Below are 15,947 nucleotides of genomic sequence, written 5' to 3' on the forward strand. Positions count from 1 at the left end.
TATATTTTAGTTTAACCATAATATTTGTTGTAATATTTGTTCTATCTTTTCTGGTGGATTAAACTGCAGCCAGCTTTCTATGGTTTATTTTAAACATAGCAATATTTTGGAGATTATTTCATTTTCAAATAATTGAAAGTAAAAGGTTGAAATCTGAATAAAAGAGACAGTTTATTACAGCACCGTAATAAAAAATAAACATTAGAATGCTAAACTACTATAAGTAGAGGGACAAACCTGTAGTTGAAAATTGGGATATGGGAAATATGCATCATCTTACTGTTCTTTAAAGGCTGTCAAATAAGTGTTAACTTCTGCTATCAGAGCCAGGCGTCTGAACAAGGCTGATGTGAAGCAGTAGTAGTACCCCCTGCATCTGTCACTGTGAACTGGGCCTGTGTAGAGGAGAGGCACTGCTGGGAACCTGAATAATTCAAATGCTCCACTGCGCTCCGGTTGGCAAGTAGAACAACAGGAGTGCGGAACCTGGTGTAAGACGAAAGAAGAGCGAAATCACTCCACAAAAGCAGAGAGGATGATACCATGGATGACTAGAAAGAGTATTTTTTGGTTTTCCAATTCAGTGATAGCTTGGAAAAAGAGTTGTACGAGCAGTGTGTAAATGGTGACAGAGGATTGTTTATGTTGGGTTTAAAATTGCTGGCTCAGCATTCACAGTTTTGTCACACATTACTTCTCATACCACATCAGTGTGAGGCAGGTACCTATTCCTGTATGTTCATGTTCAATCATGATAAGGATAAGCATGCAATTTAAAGGATTGTGGAAACGTCAAAGAAATCTGATTTTGAAAGTTAATAATTTGAACAATGAGGGATTTAAATGAATTCGGAATTGTAGATACATGCATTTCTTGTTTAGCCGTTGAGTGTGTACTGAAGCCCCATAAGGATTGCGGATATGAGAAGCTATACTGTTTAGAGGGACGTGGTCTACATCAGGGGTCTCAAACCCTGTTCCTGGAGAGTTACCCTCCTGTAGATCTTCCCTCCAACCCCAGTTGGAACTAATCAGATGTGCTAGATTAGGGTTGGAATGAAAACCTACAGGATGGTAGCTCTCCATGAACAGGGTTGGAGAGCCCAGGTCTACATCCTCCATGTTTTTCAGAAGTAATATAGAAAAAAACAATTAATGAGCAATTAGATACAGTTATAAACAAAACCTCCTGAAAATGCATGCATTCAACTTGCTTTTTGCAAAATGTGATCCCTACATACCACCTGAACAAGGATGTCATAAAGTCATGTAAAAGAAAATGCTGAAATAACCGTCTATGTTAAAATCCCATAACGCCATATGTTATGGATATGTTTGCTACATTCTTATCATGCACAGGTTATTAACTTTTATGATCGCATCTGAACAACTGGAGAAGTGCACACGTTCTCACTAAATATGTTGACGAAATCTGTTTAGGTGTTTTTCTTGTCAACGACTTTCCGGCCTTGTTTGCCAGATCCAGGCAAATTAGGTATAGATGCAGACGTGCACATAAATCTCAAAAACACTGTGGTCATTTATTTCAAAGTTGCTTATCTTGTGTAATTTGTCAGAAAAGTCTCAGTTACACAAAGGTCTCTTTCTAAATCCTTCCTCTAAGAAAAAAGCTCAAGTTTATGTGCCATTATGTAGAGTAATACACACATATAACATCTTACTCACAGCTCAACCCATCACTGGGGTATTAATGGTTAGTCACAAAATTAGGCCCTTGCTGTAAAGTATCCAAGTGAGTCGTATAATTACAGTGAACTGCTTAGGGGCTTTTGGGCTCATCTTGGTTGATTGATGGCCTCAGGATTACCTTTATGTGCTGCTAATTGTAGGGGGTTGTATTTAAACTGGCAGTCAGCACCTCATTATCACAAACAGCACAAGCCGTGCTCTATTGCTCTCTAATCAATGCGAGTGCACACTTGATTACGGTTGTGGTGGTCATGAAATTTAGTCAGCTGGCGATTGTCATGCAAATAACTGCCAATCTCACAGTAATTGACCGTTAATTAACATAAATATGTTTAGCATCTCCTGGCTTCCACGCATAGCCTACCGTTGGAACATCCAGCCTACAAATTAAAAAGTCTAATAAATCCATTTAATATAGACTACACAATCACAATAAATTAATCATTTATTTTAGACACGTCTAAAGAAACATGATATGAAGAAATGCAGCCTATTTCAGAGGAACCACCCATTGTATAATGCTTAATTATTTCATACTATGAAGAATACAATTGAACATAGCTGAACAAAGTACAGAGAGATCCTTGATGAAAGCCTGCTCCAGGGCGTTCAGGACCTCATACTGGGGGTGTAGGCTCACCTTCCAACAGGAAAACGACCCTAAGCAGACAGCCAAAAAAACACAGGACTGGCTTCAGCACAAGTCTCTGAACATCCTTGAGTGGCCCAGCCAGAGCCCGGACTTGAACCCGATCTAGCATCTCTGGAGAGACCCGAAATTAACTGTGCAGAGACGCTCCCCATCCAACTTGACAGAGCTTAAGAGGATCTGCAGAGAAGAATTGGAAAAAACTCCCCAAATACAGGTGTGCCAGGGTTGTTGCGTCATACCCAAGAAGACTCGAGTCTTCAACAAAGTTCTGAGTACAGCGCAAACTGTCTCTAACCAGAATGGAAAGAGGAGTGGGAGGACAAGTACATTGGAGTGTCTAGTTTGAGAAACAGACACCTCACAAGTCCTCAACTGGCAGCACCATTAAATACTACCCGCAAAACACCAGTCTCAATGTCAACAGTGAAGAGGCGACTCCGGGATGCTGGCCTTCTAGGCAGAGTTGCAAAGAAAAAGCCATATCTCAGACTGGCCAATAAAAATAAAAGATTACGTTAGACAAAAGAACAGAGACAATGGACAGAAGAACTCTGCCTTGAAGGCCAGCATCCCAGAGTCACCTCTTCACTGTTGACGTTGAGACTGGTATTTTGCGGGTACTATTTGATGAAGCTGCCAGCTTAGGACTTGAGGCTTCTGTTTCTCAAACTAGACACTCTAATGTACTTGTCCTCTTGCTCAGTTGTGCACCGGGGCCTCCCACTGCATGGAAAATTCCGCCAGCTCTATATTATCCGTGTCGTTGTTCTACTGGTGAGAGTGCGGGAAGCACAACATGTATTCTTTATCGGAGTTTTAATAAATAAGTTGAGTAACAATCAATTGTTATTATTACACCAGAAAAACATTAGATTCATGATAGTGAATATGAAATCCGGATGTCAAGAAAGCCGATATGATTGAGTTTTCCCTATAAATAGCCTGGAGAAACTATGCGTAAAATAATAATTTTTTCAATAAATCTGACCAGATCTGATGGCTGAAATGAATATTATATATCAACGTGGGATGACAGCTAACCACAGCCACAAATCATAGAAATGTAATTTATCAAGCTCTCTTCTCCTAGATGTGTAAACATGGAGCAAAACATCACGGTGAAGATAAATGCTACCACAAACTCTGCGATGAAAAGGCTATGCTGTAGCCTGGGATCAGAGGTTTTAAAGACATCTGGATAGCTAACAGTGCCAGGTAGTTGGTTGAAGAAGCAGCGAGAGGTGCTCGGGTCGAGGTGGTGGAGGTGGCTGCAGCGCTGCATTGGGAGCGGAGGATGAAGGACCAGCCTGGTCAGAGACACTCGTAGACTCGCGTCTTGGAATTCCCTTTCACTGGCAAAGCCAATCTACAGCAGATATAGCCTGCAGAGTTCTGTCATACTATCCAGGTCTGTACCGAAACAATTTGAACTTCTACTTTAAAAAATCCAACTCTCTAAAAACAAGTCTCTCACCGTTGCCGCCTGCTATAGACCACTCTCTGCCCCCAGCTGTGCTCTGGACACCATATGTGAACTGATTGCCCCCCATCTATCTTCAGAGCTCATGCTGCTAGGTGACCTAAACTGGAACATGCTTAATTAACACCCCAGCCATCCAACAATCGAAGCTCAATCTCACACAAATTATCAATGAACCTACCAGGTACCACCCCAAAGCCGTAAACACGGGCACCCTCATAGATTTCATCCTAACCAAATTGCCCTCTAAATACACCTCTGCTGTTTTCAACCAAGATCTCAGCGATCACTGCCTCATTGCCTGCATCCGTAATGGGTCAGCGGTCAAGCAAGTATCCTTCTGGCCCTTCTTTGAACACTGTTAACAACCCTCCAGACGAGCTTCAATGGCATACAACTCTTCTTCCGTGGCCTCCAACTGCTCTTAAATACAAGTAAAACTAAATGCATGCTCTTCCACCGATTGCTGCCTGCACCTGCCCGCCCGTCCAGCATCACTACTCTAGATGGTTCTGACTTAGAATTTGTGGACAACTACAAATACCTAGGTGTCTGGTTAGACTGTAAACTCTCCTTCCAGACTCACATCAAACATCTCCAATCCAAAGTTAAATGTAGAATTGGCTTCCTATTTCACAACAAGCATCCTTCACTCATGCTGCTAAACATACCCTCGTAAAACTGACCATCCTACCGATCCTCGACTTAGGCGATGTCATTTACAAAATAGCCTCCAATACTCTACTCAATAAATTGGATGCAGTCTATCACAGTGCCATCCGTTTTGTCACCAAAGCCCCATATACTACCCACCACTGCGACCTGTACGCTCTCGTTGGCTGGCCCTCGTTTCATACTCATCGCCAAACCCACTGGCTCCAGGTCATCTACAAGACCCTGCTAGGTAAAGTCCCCCCTTTATCTCAGCTTGCTGCTCACCATAGCAGCACCCACCTGTAGCACGCGCTCCAGCAGGTATATCTCTCTGGTCACCCCCAAAACCAATTCTTCCTTTGGCCTCCTCTCCTTCCAGTTCTCTGCTGCCAATGACTGGAACGAATTGCAAAAAATCTCTGAAACTGGAAACACTTATCTCCCTCACTAGCTTTAAGCACCAGCTGTCAGAGAAGCTCACAGATTACTGCACCTGTACATCTATAATTTAGCCCAAACAACTACCTCTTCCCCTACTGTATTTATTTATTTATTTTGCTCCTTTGCACCCCATTATTTCTATTTCTACTTTGCATATTCTTCCACTGCAAATCTACCATTCCAGTGTTTTACTTGCTATTGTCACGTTCGTCGAATGTAGGAGACCAAGGCGCAGCGTAAGATGAATACATACTTTTAATGAAGACGAAGAACACTTAACAAACTATACAAAACAACAACCCGAACGTGACACTATATAATACTAGTGCAGGTACAGGCAACTAGACATAGACAACAACCCAAGAAATACCCAAAGAAGATGGCTGCCTAAATATGGTTCCCAATCAGAGACAACGATAAACACCTGCCTCTAATTGAGAACCAATCTAGGCTACCATAGACATATATAAACACCTAGACGATAAACAACCCCATAAACCTACAAAAAACCCTAGACAGTACAAAAACACATACTTCACCCATGTCACACCCTGACCTAACCAAAACAATAAAGAAAACAAGGAATACTCAGGTCACGGCGTGACTGTACCCCCCCACAAAGGTGCGGACTCCGGCCGTAAAACCTAATCTAAAGGGGAGGGTCCGGGTGGGCCTTTTTTACGGCGGCGGTTTGGGTGCAGGATGTGGACCCCGCTCTACCTCAGTCTTGAGCGGGGACCCTCTGGAGCGGGGACCCTCGCAGGGGACCCCCGTTTCCGGACTCCAGAGCGTCCGGAAATGGACTGAATTATGTTATGCTTACTTGATGAAGGTAAATGAGCATTCAGACAAGCCTTTCTGATTGAAAATTCGTAAACTACATTATCATTATCACACACACACACACACACACACACACACACACACACACACACACACACACACACACACACACACACACACACACACACACACACACACACAGCTGGGCGCCGCTGCCGAGCCCTCGTTAGCATGCTGGAACTGTGACAGAAATGTTGACCAGGGAAAGCCTTATGGAAGCGACAAATTAAACTGAGGTCTAGGAGTAGACTGTAACAGCATGTTAATAAAGCAAAACATTTAGTCAATATCACTGCTGTAATTACAGTGGAGTTGATTTAGTCCCTGGAGCATCAGCCATATAACTACACTATAGAACAGAACAGCATGTTGATGGTTAAGTAATTACCTCAACACAGAGGGAGGCTGCACGATGCAATAACCTATAAGAGTAATTCAATGATATTGAAGAATGTGGGTTAAGCAAGTTTAACATATTGCTTTTCATACCGTGTAGCAAGAGCAGGTGAGAATCCAGTGTAACAAACTTGCATAAACCACAAACTTGCCAGACATAAAACACTGGGGAACTTGGCCAGATCACTAATAGTATATTGATCGGAAAATAATTGGGGTTCAACATAAGCAACAAAATAATGATTCAGTGTTCAACAAATGAATAGTCCTGTCGGTGCCAACAGTCCAAAGAACAAATGCACAATGTAAAAGAAAACCTAAATCCTACCAGAAGCCATGGATTACAGGCAACATCCGCATTGAGCTAAAGGCTAGAGCTGCCGCTTTCAAGGAGCAGGAGACTAATCCAGACACTTATAAGAAATCCTGGTATGCCCTCAGACGAACCATCAAACAAGCAAAGCGTCAATACAGGATTAAGAGTGAATCCTACTACACCGGCTCTGATGCTCGTCGGATGTGGCAGGGCTTGAAAACTATTACGGACTACAAAGGGAAACCCAGACGCGAGCTGCCCAATGACGCGAGCCTACCAGACGAGTTAAATGCCTTTTATGCTTGCTGCAAGGCAAGCAACGCAGAAAAAAATTGATAAGGATCTCAGTTGCCAATGTGAACAAAACCTTTAAACAGGTCAACATTCACAAAGCCGCCGGTTCAGATGGATTACCAGGACATGTACTCAAAGCCTGCGTGGACCAACTGTCAAGTGTCTTCGCTGATATTTTCAACCTCTCCCTGACCGAGTCTGTAATACCTACATGTTTCAAGCAGACCACCATAGTCCCTGTGCCCAAGGAAACAAAGGTAACCTGCCTAAATTATTACTGCCCCGTGGCACTCATGTCGGTAGCCATGAAGTGCTTTGAAAGGCTGGTCATGGCTCACATCAACAGCATCCTCCCAGATACCCTAGACCCACTCCAATTCGCATACCGCCTCAACAGATCCACAGATGACGCAATCTCAATCGCACTCCACATCGCCCTTTCTCACCTGGACAAAAGGTACAGCTATGTGAGAATGCTGTTCATCGACTACAGCTCAGCGTTCAACACCATAGTGCCCACGAAGTTCATCGCTAAGCTAAAGAGTCTATGACTAAACACTTCCCTCTGCAACTGGATCCTGGGCTTCCTGAAGTGACGCCCCCAGGTGGTAAGAGTAGGCAACAAAACGTCTGCCACGCTGATCCATAACACCGGGGCCCCTCAGGGGTGTGTACTTAGTCCCCTCCTGTATTCCCTGTTCACCCACGACTGCGTGCCCAAACACGACTCCAACACCATCATTAAGTTTGCTGACGACACAACAGTGATTAGAGCCCCCCCCCCCCCCCCCCCTTGTACACTGCTGCTACTAGCTGTTTGTTTGTTACATATGCATAGTCACTTCGCCCCGACCTACAAGTACAGATTACCTCAACTAGCCTGTACCCCTGAACACTGACTTGGTACCGGTGCCCCCTGTATATAACCTTGTTATTGTTATTCTTATTGTGTTACTTTTTATTTTAACTTTTTATTTTAGCGTACGTGGTAAATATTTTCTTCTTCTTGAACTGCACTATTAAGGGCTTTTAAGTAACCATTTCACTGTAAAGTCTACACTTAAAGTTTGATTTGATTTGATTTGAACCTTGTTTGAGTCTTTGACTTTGAAACGAAATCCAAATCCAAGTAAATAGATGTAATCCAATAGAAATTCTCAGCGTCAATATTCCACAGAAATCCAAAAGTTGCAATGCTTTGGTTGCGTGCTACGTCATCGACTGTGTCATCGAATGACAGATTGCTGTATCATATGATGTGGTTAGCTGATACTTAAAATACCTATCCAGGCAATGTAAGTTCTGGCATGCGTCAGCGACACCTGCTCAATAGGCACTTCAATACAGTAGCCCATTATGTTAATAGTTTTCATAGTTTCATAATTTCATTTATTTTAATGGCAGTTTCATTTAATTTTCACTTTATGATTTCATGGTCATGCATGTTACACAGGTAATCAATAGTCTCTCTGCGTGAGGTAAAGAAACTCCTGTTTGAACAAATCTGCTTTTGGACAAACTTGAATTGCATGCACACAAGCACCGACGTACACACACCCGCACCCACAGACACTTTTTCTCGTTTCTCAGAGTAGAGAAACAGCTTGTGATTGAATACCCTGTCCTCTAGCCGGTTACATAAATGCCACATTCTGTTGAGTAGTATTTCCATTAAACAGTATTTTTATTAATGTCAGGAACAGATGATGGTTGCCAATTACTGCTCTATTACACAATGGGGAGCAACGTAAGGCACACATGCCCCCTATGTGTTAATGATGTAAAGTACAGTATCCGACAGTGTTCTCCTCTCTCTCCCCACACTCCCAGAAACTTCACAGAGACGGTTTTGCTTATTGAGCAATTAGGATTACTTCTGATTAGGATTACTTGGTGGTTCTCCACAGCTTCATTGGTAACCTGCAGTGTATACTACGGTATTATTAATGCTAATTTACAAATTAATATGATTAAATTGAATGTTTTAAATCTCTCAATGCTACACTGTGGGATTCCAGGAAGCTCCAGCTTGTGTAAAGGTGTGGACAAGGTGATACAGTAGAGCTGTCCATTCAGCACCTCACGACTGGCCCAAAGCCTTTCAGCACCATGTACAGTCACTCGACTATCTTGTCAATATCAGGTACGGCGCTGTCCATGGTCCAGACTGCCAGTGGTGCTGATTATGCTATCATCAAAGCAGTAAAAGGGTGACAGAACGGCTTTGGAGCTCACAAAGCCTTCTGTAAAGCCAAGGACTGTGCAGTACTGTACTCACAGCGTTATCCTAGTCAAATGTTTCCATGACCGCTCTGCCCTCTATCAACTGATTGAAAATCAAATAAATGCTGTTAGAGTTCCCGGTATACTACTATCAGACAAAATTCCTACCAAAAAGTGAAAGAGTAAGACGTTTCTAAACCCACTTAATTTAACGATCCACAATTGGTCTTTCCAACCACAAAAGTTTGTTTTTGTGAAATATTTGTGATCCTGCATTATTAATTGAGACATAAAAAGCAGACAAGACCAAATAAACCTGGAGGGGTTGTCTTCTGGTGCCAGCTTTAAAATGTTAGTATTCGTTCTACACTTGACTGAGGCAACGTTTTGCTGGAACTTTTTTTAATCAATGTGTCAATGTGACACAGTCTGCCATGGGTGGAATCCCAAATACCTGGGAACACAAACACAGCACTAAGAATAAAGAAGAGACTTATAGATATAACAATGCCTGTTTGAGTTTAAAAACAAGTAAGCATTCGCCTGAGAGCCAGTCTGAGAAATGTTCTTTGAAGTAAACTAAATACAGTACCTCAGTTGGCAGCCAAGAAGAGTTAAAACATTGTGCATTGAGCATTGAGAAGCAGGCAAACAGCATAATAATAAGATTGATTACCTTCTGTTTCTCAGAGATCCCCCAAAATCTACATATAACAAACTTGGCATTGAGATATTATATTGTTGCCTATTGCTTGACCTTTGGCAGAAAGAACTCAATTGGTCACTGCAGCAACACCTCCCATAGTTCTCAGCAGAAAATAAAGTTAAGTCCATACAATGCGGTCAAGATCAAGCGATATAACATGGACAACAATTACGAACTACTCTCTCCTTGTTCTTTGAGAGGCTATAGTCTGTCTGCATGATAGCCCCATCTGGTGGTGGTGAAAAATAAAGGCATATATGACTGAGTTGTGTAAAATAAATCATTTATATATTTTGAAGTAATGCCTTGTTTTTGCCTCCATAGGACTCTATTTGAATGGTGAGTGGTTTCAGCAACACATCCATTTCACAAAAAGTAACATCTTAAAAAGGTCTGCATGTCTGAACTAAACATTATCCCTTACATCAAATACACTTTTTGTGTGCAGTTTCCCTCACAATGAATGCAAGCCTAACTTCCTCTTGTAAGATATGTAGATCCCCTTACTTCCCAATGACGTACACACCACAGGAGGTTGGCGGCATCTTAATTAATTGGGGAGGATGGACTCATAGTAATGGCTTGGACGGAATTCATGGAATGGTATCGAACTCAACAAACACATGGTTTCCACATGTTTGATACCATTTCATTTACTCCATTCCAGACATTATTATGAGCAGTACTCCCCTCAGCAGTCTCCTGTGGTAAATACCAACGTTACAATTACATCAATCCCCCCTTAAATCACACAGCAGTAATGTAGCTGGGGGGAAAGCTCAGTGATGCATGGGCTGCCAGTTTCTCTCTTTCACCAAAACTGCACTCTCTTCAATATTGAAAGGGGAGTTACCCTGACAACCTTATATCACTATGTCAAGGGGATAAAATATGTTTCACAGCCTTGTTTTGCTCATTTCTTCAGCCGATTACATGGTAACAAACAGTAACCTACACACTGTCCAAGCCAGGACCATCTGTAAAGTAAAGTAAAGTCAACAGAATGTCACACAGTTTGGCGTTGACGGATTACAAAAAGAAAACCAGCACCGTCGATGACATTGACGTCTTGCTCCCAGACGAATTAGATAACGTCTTTGCGCGCTTTGAGGACAATACAGTGCCACCGACACGGCCCGCTATCGAAGACTGTGGGCTCTACTTCTCTGTGGCCAACGTGAGTAAAACATTTAAACATGTTAAACCTCACAAGGCTGCCGGCCCAGACGGCATCTCTAGCTGCGTCCTCAGAGCATGCGCAGACCAGCTGGCTGGTGTGTTTACGGACATATTCAATCAATCCCTATCCCAGTCTGCTGTCTGCTGTCCCCACATGCTTCAAGATGGCCACCATTGTTCCTGTTCCCAAGAAAGCTAAGGTAACTGAACTAAATGACTATCGCCCAGTTGCACTCACTTCTGTCATCATGAAGTGCTTTGAGAGACTAGTCAAGGATCATATCATCTCCACCCTACCTGTCACCCTAGACCCACTCCAATTTTCCTGGTGCGGAAACTGCACTGCTCACAACCGCAGGGCTCTCCAGAGGGTGGTGCAATCCGCCCAACGCATCACCGGGGGCAAACTACCGACCCTCCAGGACACCTACAACACCCGATATTACAGGAAGGCAAAAAAGATAATCAAGGACAGTAACCACCCGAGCCACTACCTGTTCACCCCGTTTCCATCCAGAAGGCAAGGTCAGTACAGGTCCTTCAAAGCTGGGACAGAAAGATTAAAAAACAGATTCTATATCAAGGCCATCAGATTGTTAAACAGCCACCACTAGCACAGAGAGGCGGCTGCCTACCTACAGACTTAATATCATTGGCCACTTTAATAAATGGAACACTGTTCACTTCAATAATGTCACTTTAGGAATGTTTACATATCTCACATTAGTCATCTCATTTGTACAGTTGAAGTCGAAAGTTTACATACACTTAGGTTGGAGTTAAAACATTAAAACAAATGTTTCAACCACTCCACAAATGTATTGTTAACTAACTATAGTTTTGGTAGTCGGTTAGGACATCTACTTTGTGCATGACACAAGTCATTTTTCCAACAATTGTTAACAGACAGATTATTTTACTTATAATTCACTGTATCACAATTCCAGTGGGTCAGAGGTTTACATACATTAAGTTGACTGTGTCTTTAAACAGCTTGGAAAATGGCTTTAGAAGCTTCTGATAGGCTAATTGACATCATTTGAGTCAATTGGAGGTGTACCTGTGGATGTATTTCAAGGTCTACCTTAAAACTCAGTGCCTCGTTGCTTGACATCATGGGAAAATCAAAAGAAATCAGCCAAGACCTCAGAAAAGAATTGCACACCTCCACAAGTCTGGTTCATCCTTGGGAGCAATTTCCAAATGCCTGAAGGTACCACGTTCTTCTGTACAAACAATTGTATGCAAGTATAAACACCATGGGACCACGCAGCCGTTAAAATAGATGGCATCATGAGGCAGGACAATTATGTAGATATATTGAAGCAACATCTCAAGACATCAGTCAGGAAGTTAAAGCTTGGTTGCAAATGGGTCTTCCAAATGGACAGTGACCCCAAGCATACTTCCAAAGTTGTGGCAAAATGGCTTAAGGACAATAAAGTCAAGGTATTGGAGTGACCATCACAAAGCACTGACCTCAATCCTATAGAAAATGTGTGGGCAGAACTGAAAAAGCATGTGCGAGCGAGGAGGCCTACAAACCTGACTCAGTTACACCATCTCTGTCAGGAGGATTGGTCCAAAATTCACCCAACTTATTGTGGGAAGCTTGTGGAAGGCTACCTGAAACGTTTGACCCAAGTTAAACAATTTATATGCAATGCTGCCAAATACTAATTGAGTGTATGTAAACTTCTGACCCACTGGGAATGTGATGAAAGAAATAAAAGCTGAAATAAATCATTCTCTACTATTATTCTGATATTTCACATTCTTAAAACCTCTTAGGGCTAGTGGGCAGTTTCCTGAATTTCTGCCTGACTGACATGCCCAAAGTAAACTGCCTATCCCAGATGCCAGGATGCCAGGATATGCATATAATTGGTAGCATTGGATAGAAAACACTCTGAAGTTTCTAAAACTGTTGAAATAATGTCGGAGACTAGAACAGAATTGATATGTCAGGCGACAGTCCGACGAATTTCCGACCAGAATTGGGGGGTTTTCAGATCCCAGGCTCTTATTATGGAAACCTATTGGAAACCCATTTGTCCTTCATCCAAATTGCAACTCCTATGGATTAAATGTCAGGAATTGTGAAAACCTGAGTTTAAATGTATTTGGCTAAGGTGTATGTAAACTTCCGACTTCAACTGTATATAGTCTATACTGTATCCTTCAGACTTTTATCTTCCTCACCAACTTTAAACATCTGCTATCTGAGCAGCTAACCGATCGCTGCAGCTGTACATAGTCCATCGGTAAATAGCCCACCCAATTTACCTACCTCATCCCCATACTGTTTTTATTTATTTACTTTTCTGCTCTTTTGCACACCAGTATCTCTACCTGCACATGACCATCTGATCATTTATCACTCCAGTGTTAATCTGCTAAATTGTAATTATTTGCCTACCTCCTCATGCCTTTTGCACACAATGTATATATACTCTTTTTTTTCTCTCTCTTTTTTTTCTACTGTGTTATTGACTTGTTTATTGTTTACTCCATGTGTAACTCTGTGTTGTTGTCTGTTCACACTGCTATGCTTTAGCTTGGCCAGGTCGCAGTTGTAAATGAGAACTTGTTCTCAACTAGCCTACCTGGTTAAATAAAGGTGTTCTCAACTAGCCTACCTGGTTAAATAAAGGTGTTCTCAACTAGCCTACCTGGTTAAATAAAGGTGTTCTCAACTAGCCTACCTGGTTAAATAAAGGTGAAATAAAAAAAATAAAAAAATAAAAAATATTCTGTACTATCTATTGCATCTTAGCCGCTCTGTCACTGCTCATCCATATATTTTATACTTATATATTATTATCCCATTCTTTTACTAGATTGTGTGTATTAGGTTTTGTTGTGGAATTTGTTAGATATTAGAATGTGTTGTGGAATTGTTAGATATTACCTGTTAGATAGTGCTGCACTGTCGGATCTAGAAGCATAAGCATTTCGCTACAATCGCAATAACATCTGCTAACCATGTGTGTGACCAATAGAATTTGATTTGATTTGATATGATGGTGAGACAGTGAAGTGTCCTGATTTTGTGTGGGGATAACAGACATGTCTGTTCTCTAGTTTACATCAACAGAGCAAGTAAAACAGAAAAATGACAAATCAGAATACTGTGATTGATCATCATTGAAAAACAGATCACATAGCTAGTAGATCGGATCACATTAAACAGATCACAAACAAACTCTTGCCCAGTAACAACAGCATGGCAATTCTGCAGGCTGTTGAAGTTTCTTGTTTATCCTTCCTGTGTAATTAACTGTGAAGGGATAGCATTCACACATAAACATACCAAGAGAGAGCCACATACGGAAACCACAGTTCAGACAAGATGGGATAGAGAAAGATGCACTACATGACCAAAAGTATGTGGGAACCTGCTCGTCAAATATCTCATTCCAAAGTAATCGGCATTAATATGGGGTTGGTCCCCCCTTTGCTGCTATAAAAGCCTCTAGTCTTCTGGGAAGAATTTCCACTACATTTTGGAACATTGCTGGGCGGGTCTTGCTTCCATTCAGCCACAAGAGCAATAGGGAGGGCGGGCACTGATGTTGGGTGATTACGCCAGACTCACAGTCTGCATTCCAATTCATCACAAAGGTGTTCGATAGGGTTGAGGTCAGGGCTCTGTGCAGGCCAGTCTATTTCTTCCACACCGATCTCGACAACCCATCTCTGTATGGACCTCGCTTTGTGCACGAGGGAATTTTAATGCTGAAACAGGAAAGGGCTTTCTCCAAACTTTTACCACAAAGTTGGAAGCACAGAATCGTCTAGAATGTCATTGTATGCTGTAGAGTTAAGATTTCCCTTCACTGGAACTAAGGGGCCTAGCCCCAGATCATTATTCCTCCTCCACCAAACTTTACAGTTGACACTATTCATTGGGGCAGATAGCATTCTCCTGGCCTCCGCCAAACCCAGATTCGTCCGTCGGACTGCCAGATGGTGAAGCATGATTCATCACTCCAGAGAACACGTTTCCACTGCTCCAGAGTCCAATGGCAGCAAGCTTTACACCCCTCCAGCCGACCATTGGCATTGCGCATGATGATCTTAGGCTTGCTCTGCCATGGAAACCCATTTCATGAAGCTCCTGATGGACAGTTATTGTGCTGAGGTTGCTTCCAGAGGCAGTTTGGAAGTCGGTAGTGAGAGTGTTGCAACCGAGGACAAACTATTTTTACGTGCTTCAGCACCTGGCGGCCCCATGCCGTGTGCTTGTGTGGCCTACCACTTCGCAGCTGAGCTGTTGTTGCTTATAGACATTTCCACAAGTATAAGCATTTTGCTACACCCGCATTTACATCTGCTAAATATGTTTACGTGACCAATACAATTTGATTTAATTCACAATAACAGCACTTACAGTTGATGGGGGCAGCTCTATCAGGGCAGAAATTTGACAAACTGACATGTTGGAAAGGTGGCATCCTGTGACGGTGCCACGTTTAAAGTCACTGAGCTCTTCAGTAATGCCATGCTAATGTTTGTCTATGGAGTTTGCATGGCTATGTGCTCGATTTTATACACCTGCATCAGCAACGAGTGTGGCTGAAATAGCCGAATCCAGTCATTTGAAGGGGTGGCCACATGCTTTTGTATATACAGTGCCTTGCGAAAGTATTCGGCCCCCTTGAACTTTGCGACCTTTTGACACATTTCAGGCTTCAAACATAAAGATATAAAACTGTATTTTTTTGTGAAGAATCAACAACAAGTGGGACACAATCATGAAGTGGAACGACATTTATTGGATATTTCAAACTTTTTTAACAAATCAAAAACTGAAAAATTGGGCGTGCAAAATTATTCAGCCCCTTTACTTTCAGTGCAGCAAACTCTCTCCAGAAGTTCAGTGAGGATCTCTGAATGATCCAATGTTGACCTAAATGACTAATGATGATAAATACAATCCACCTGTGTGTAATCAAGTCTCCGTATAAATGCACCTGCACTGTGATAGTCTCAGAGGTCCGTTAAAAGCGCAGAGAGCATCATGAAGAACAAGGAACACACCAGGCAGGTC

This window comes from Oncorhynchus clarkii, chromosome 25 (assembly GCF_045791955.1).
Source record: "Oncorhynchus clarkii lewisi isolate Uvic-CL-2024 chromosome 25, UVic_Ocla_1.0, whole genome shotgun sequence".
In the NCBI taxonomy this organism is placed as follows: Eukaryota; Metazoa; Chordata; class Actinopteri; order Salmoniformes; family Salmonidae; genus Oncorhynchus; species Oncorhynchus clarkii.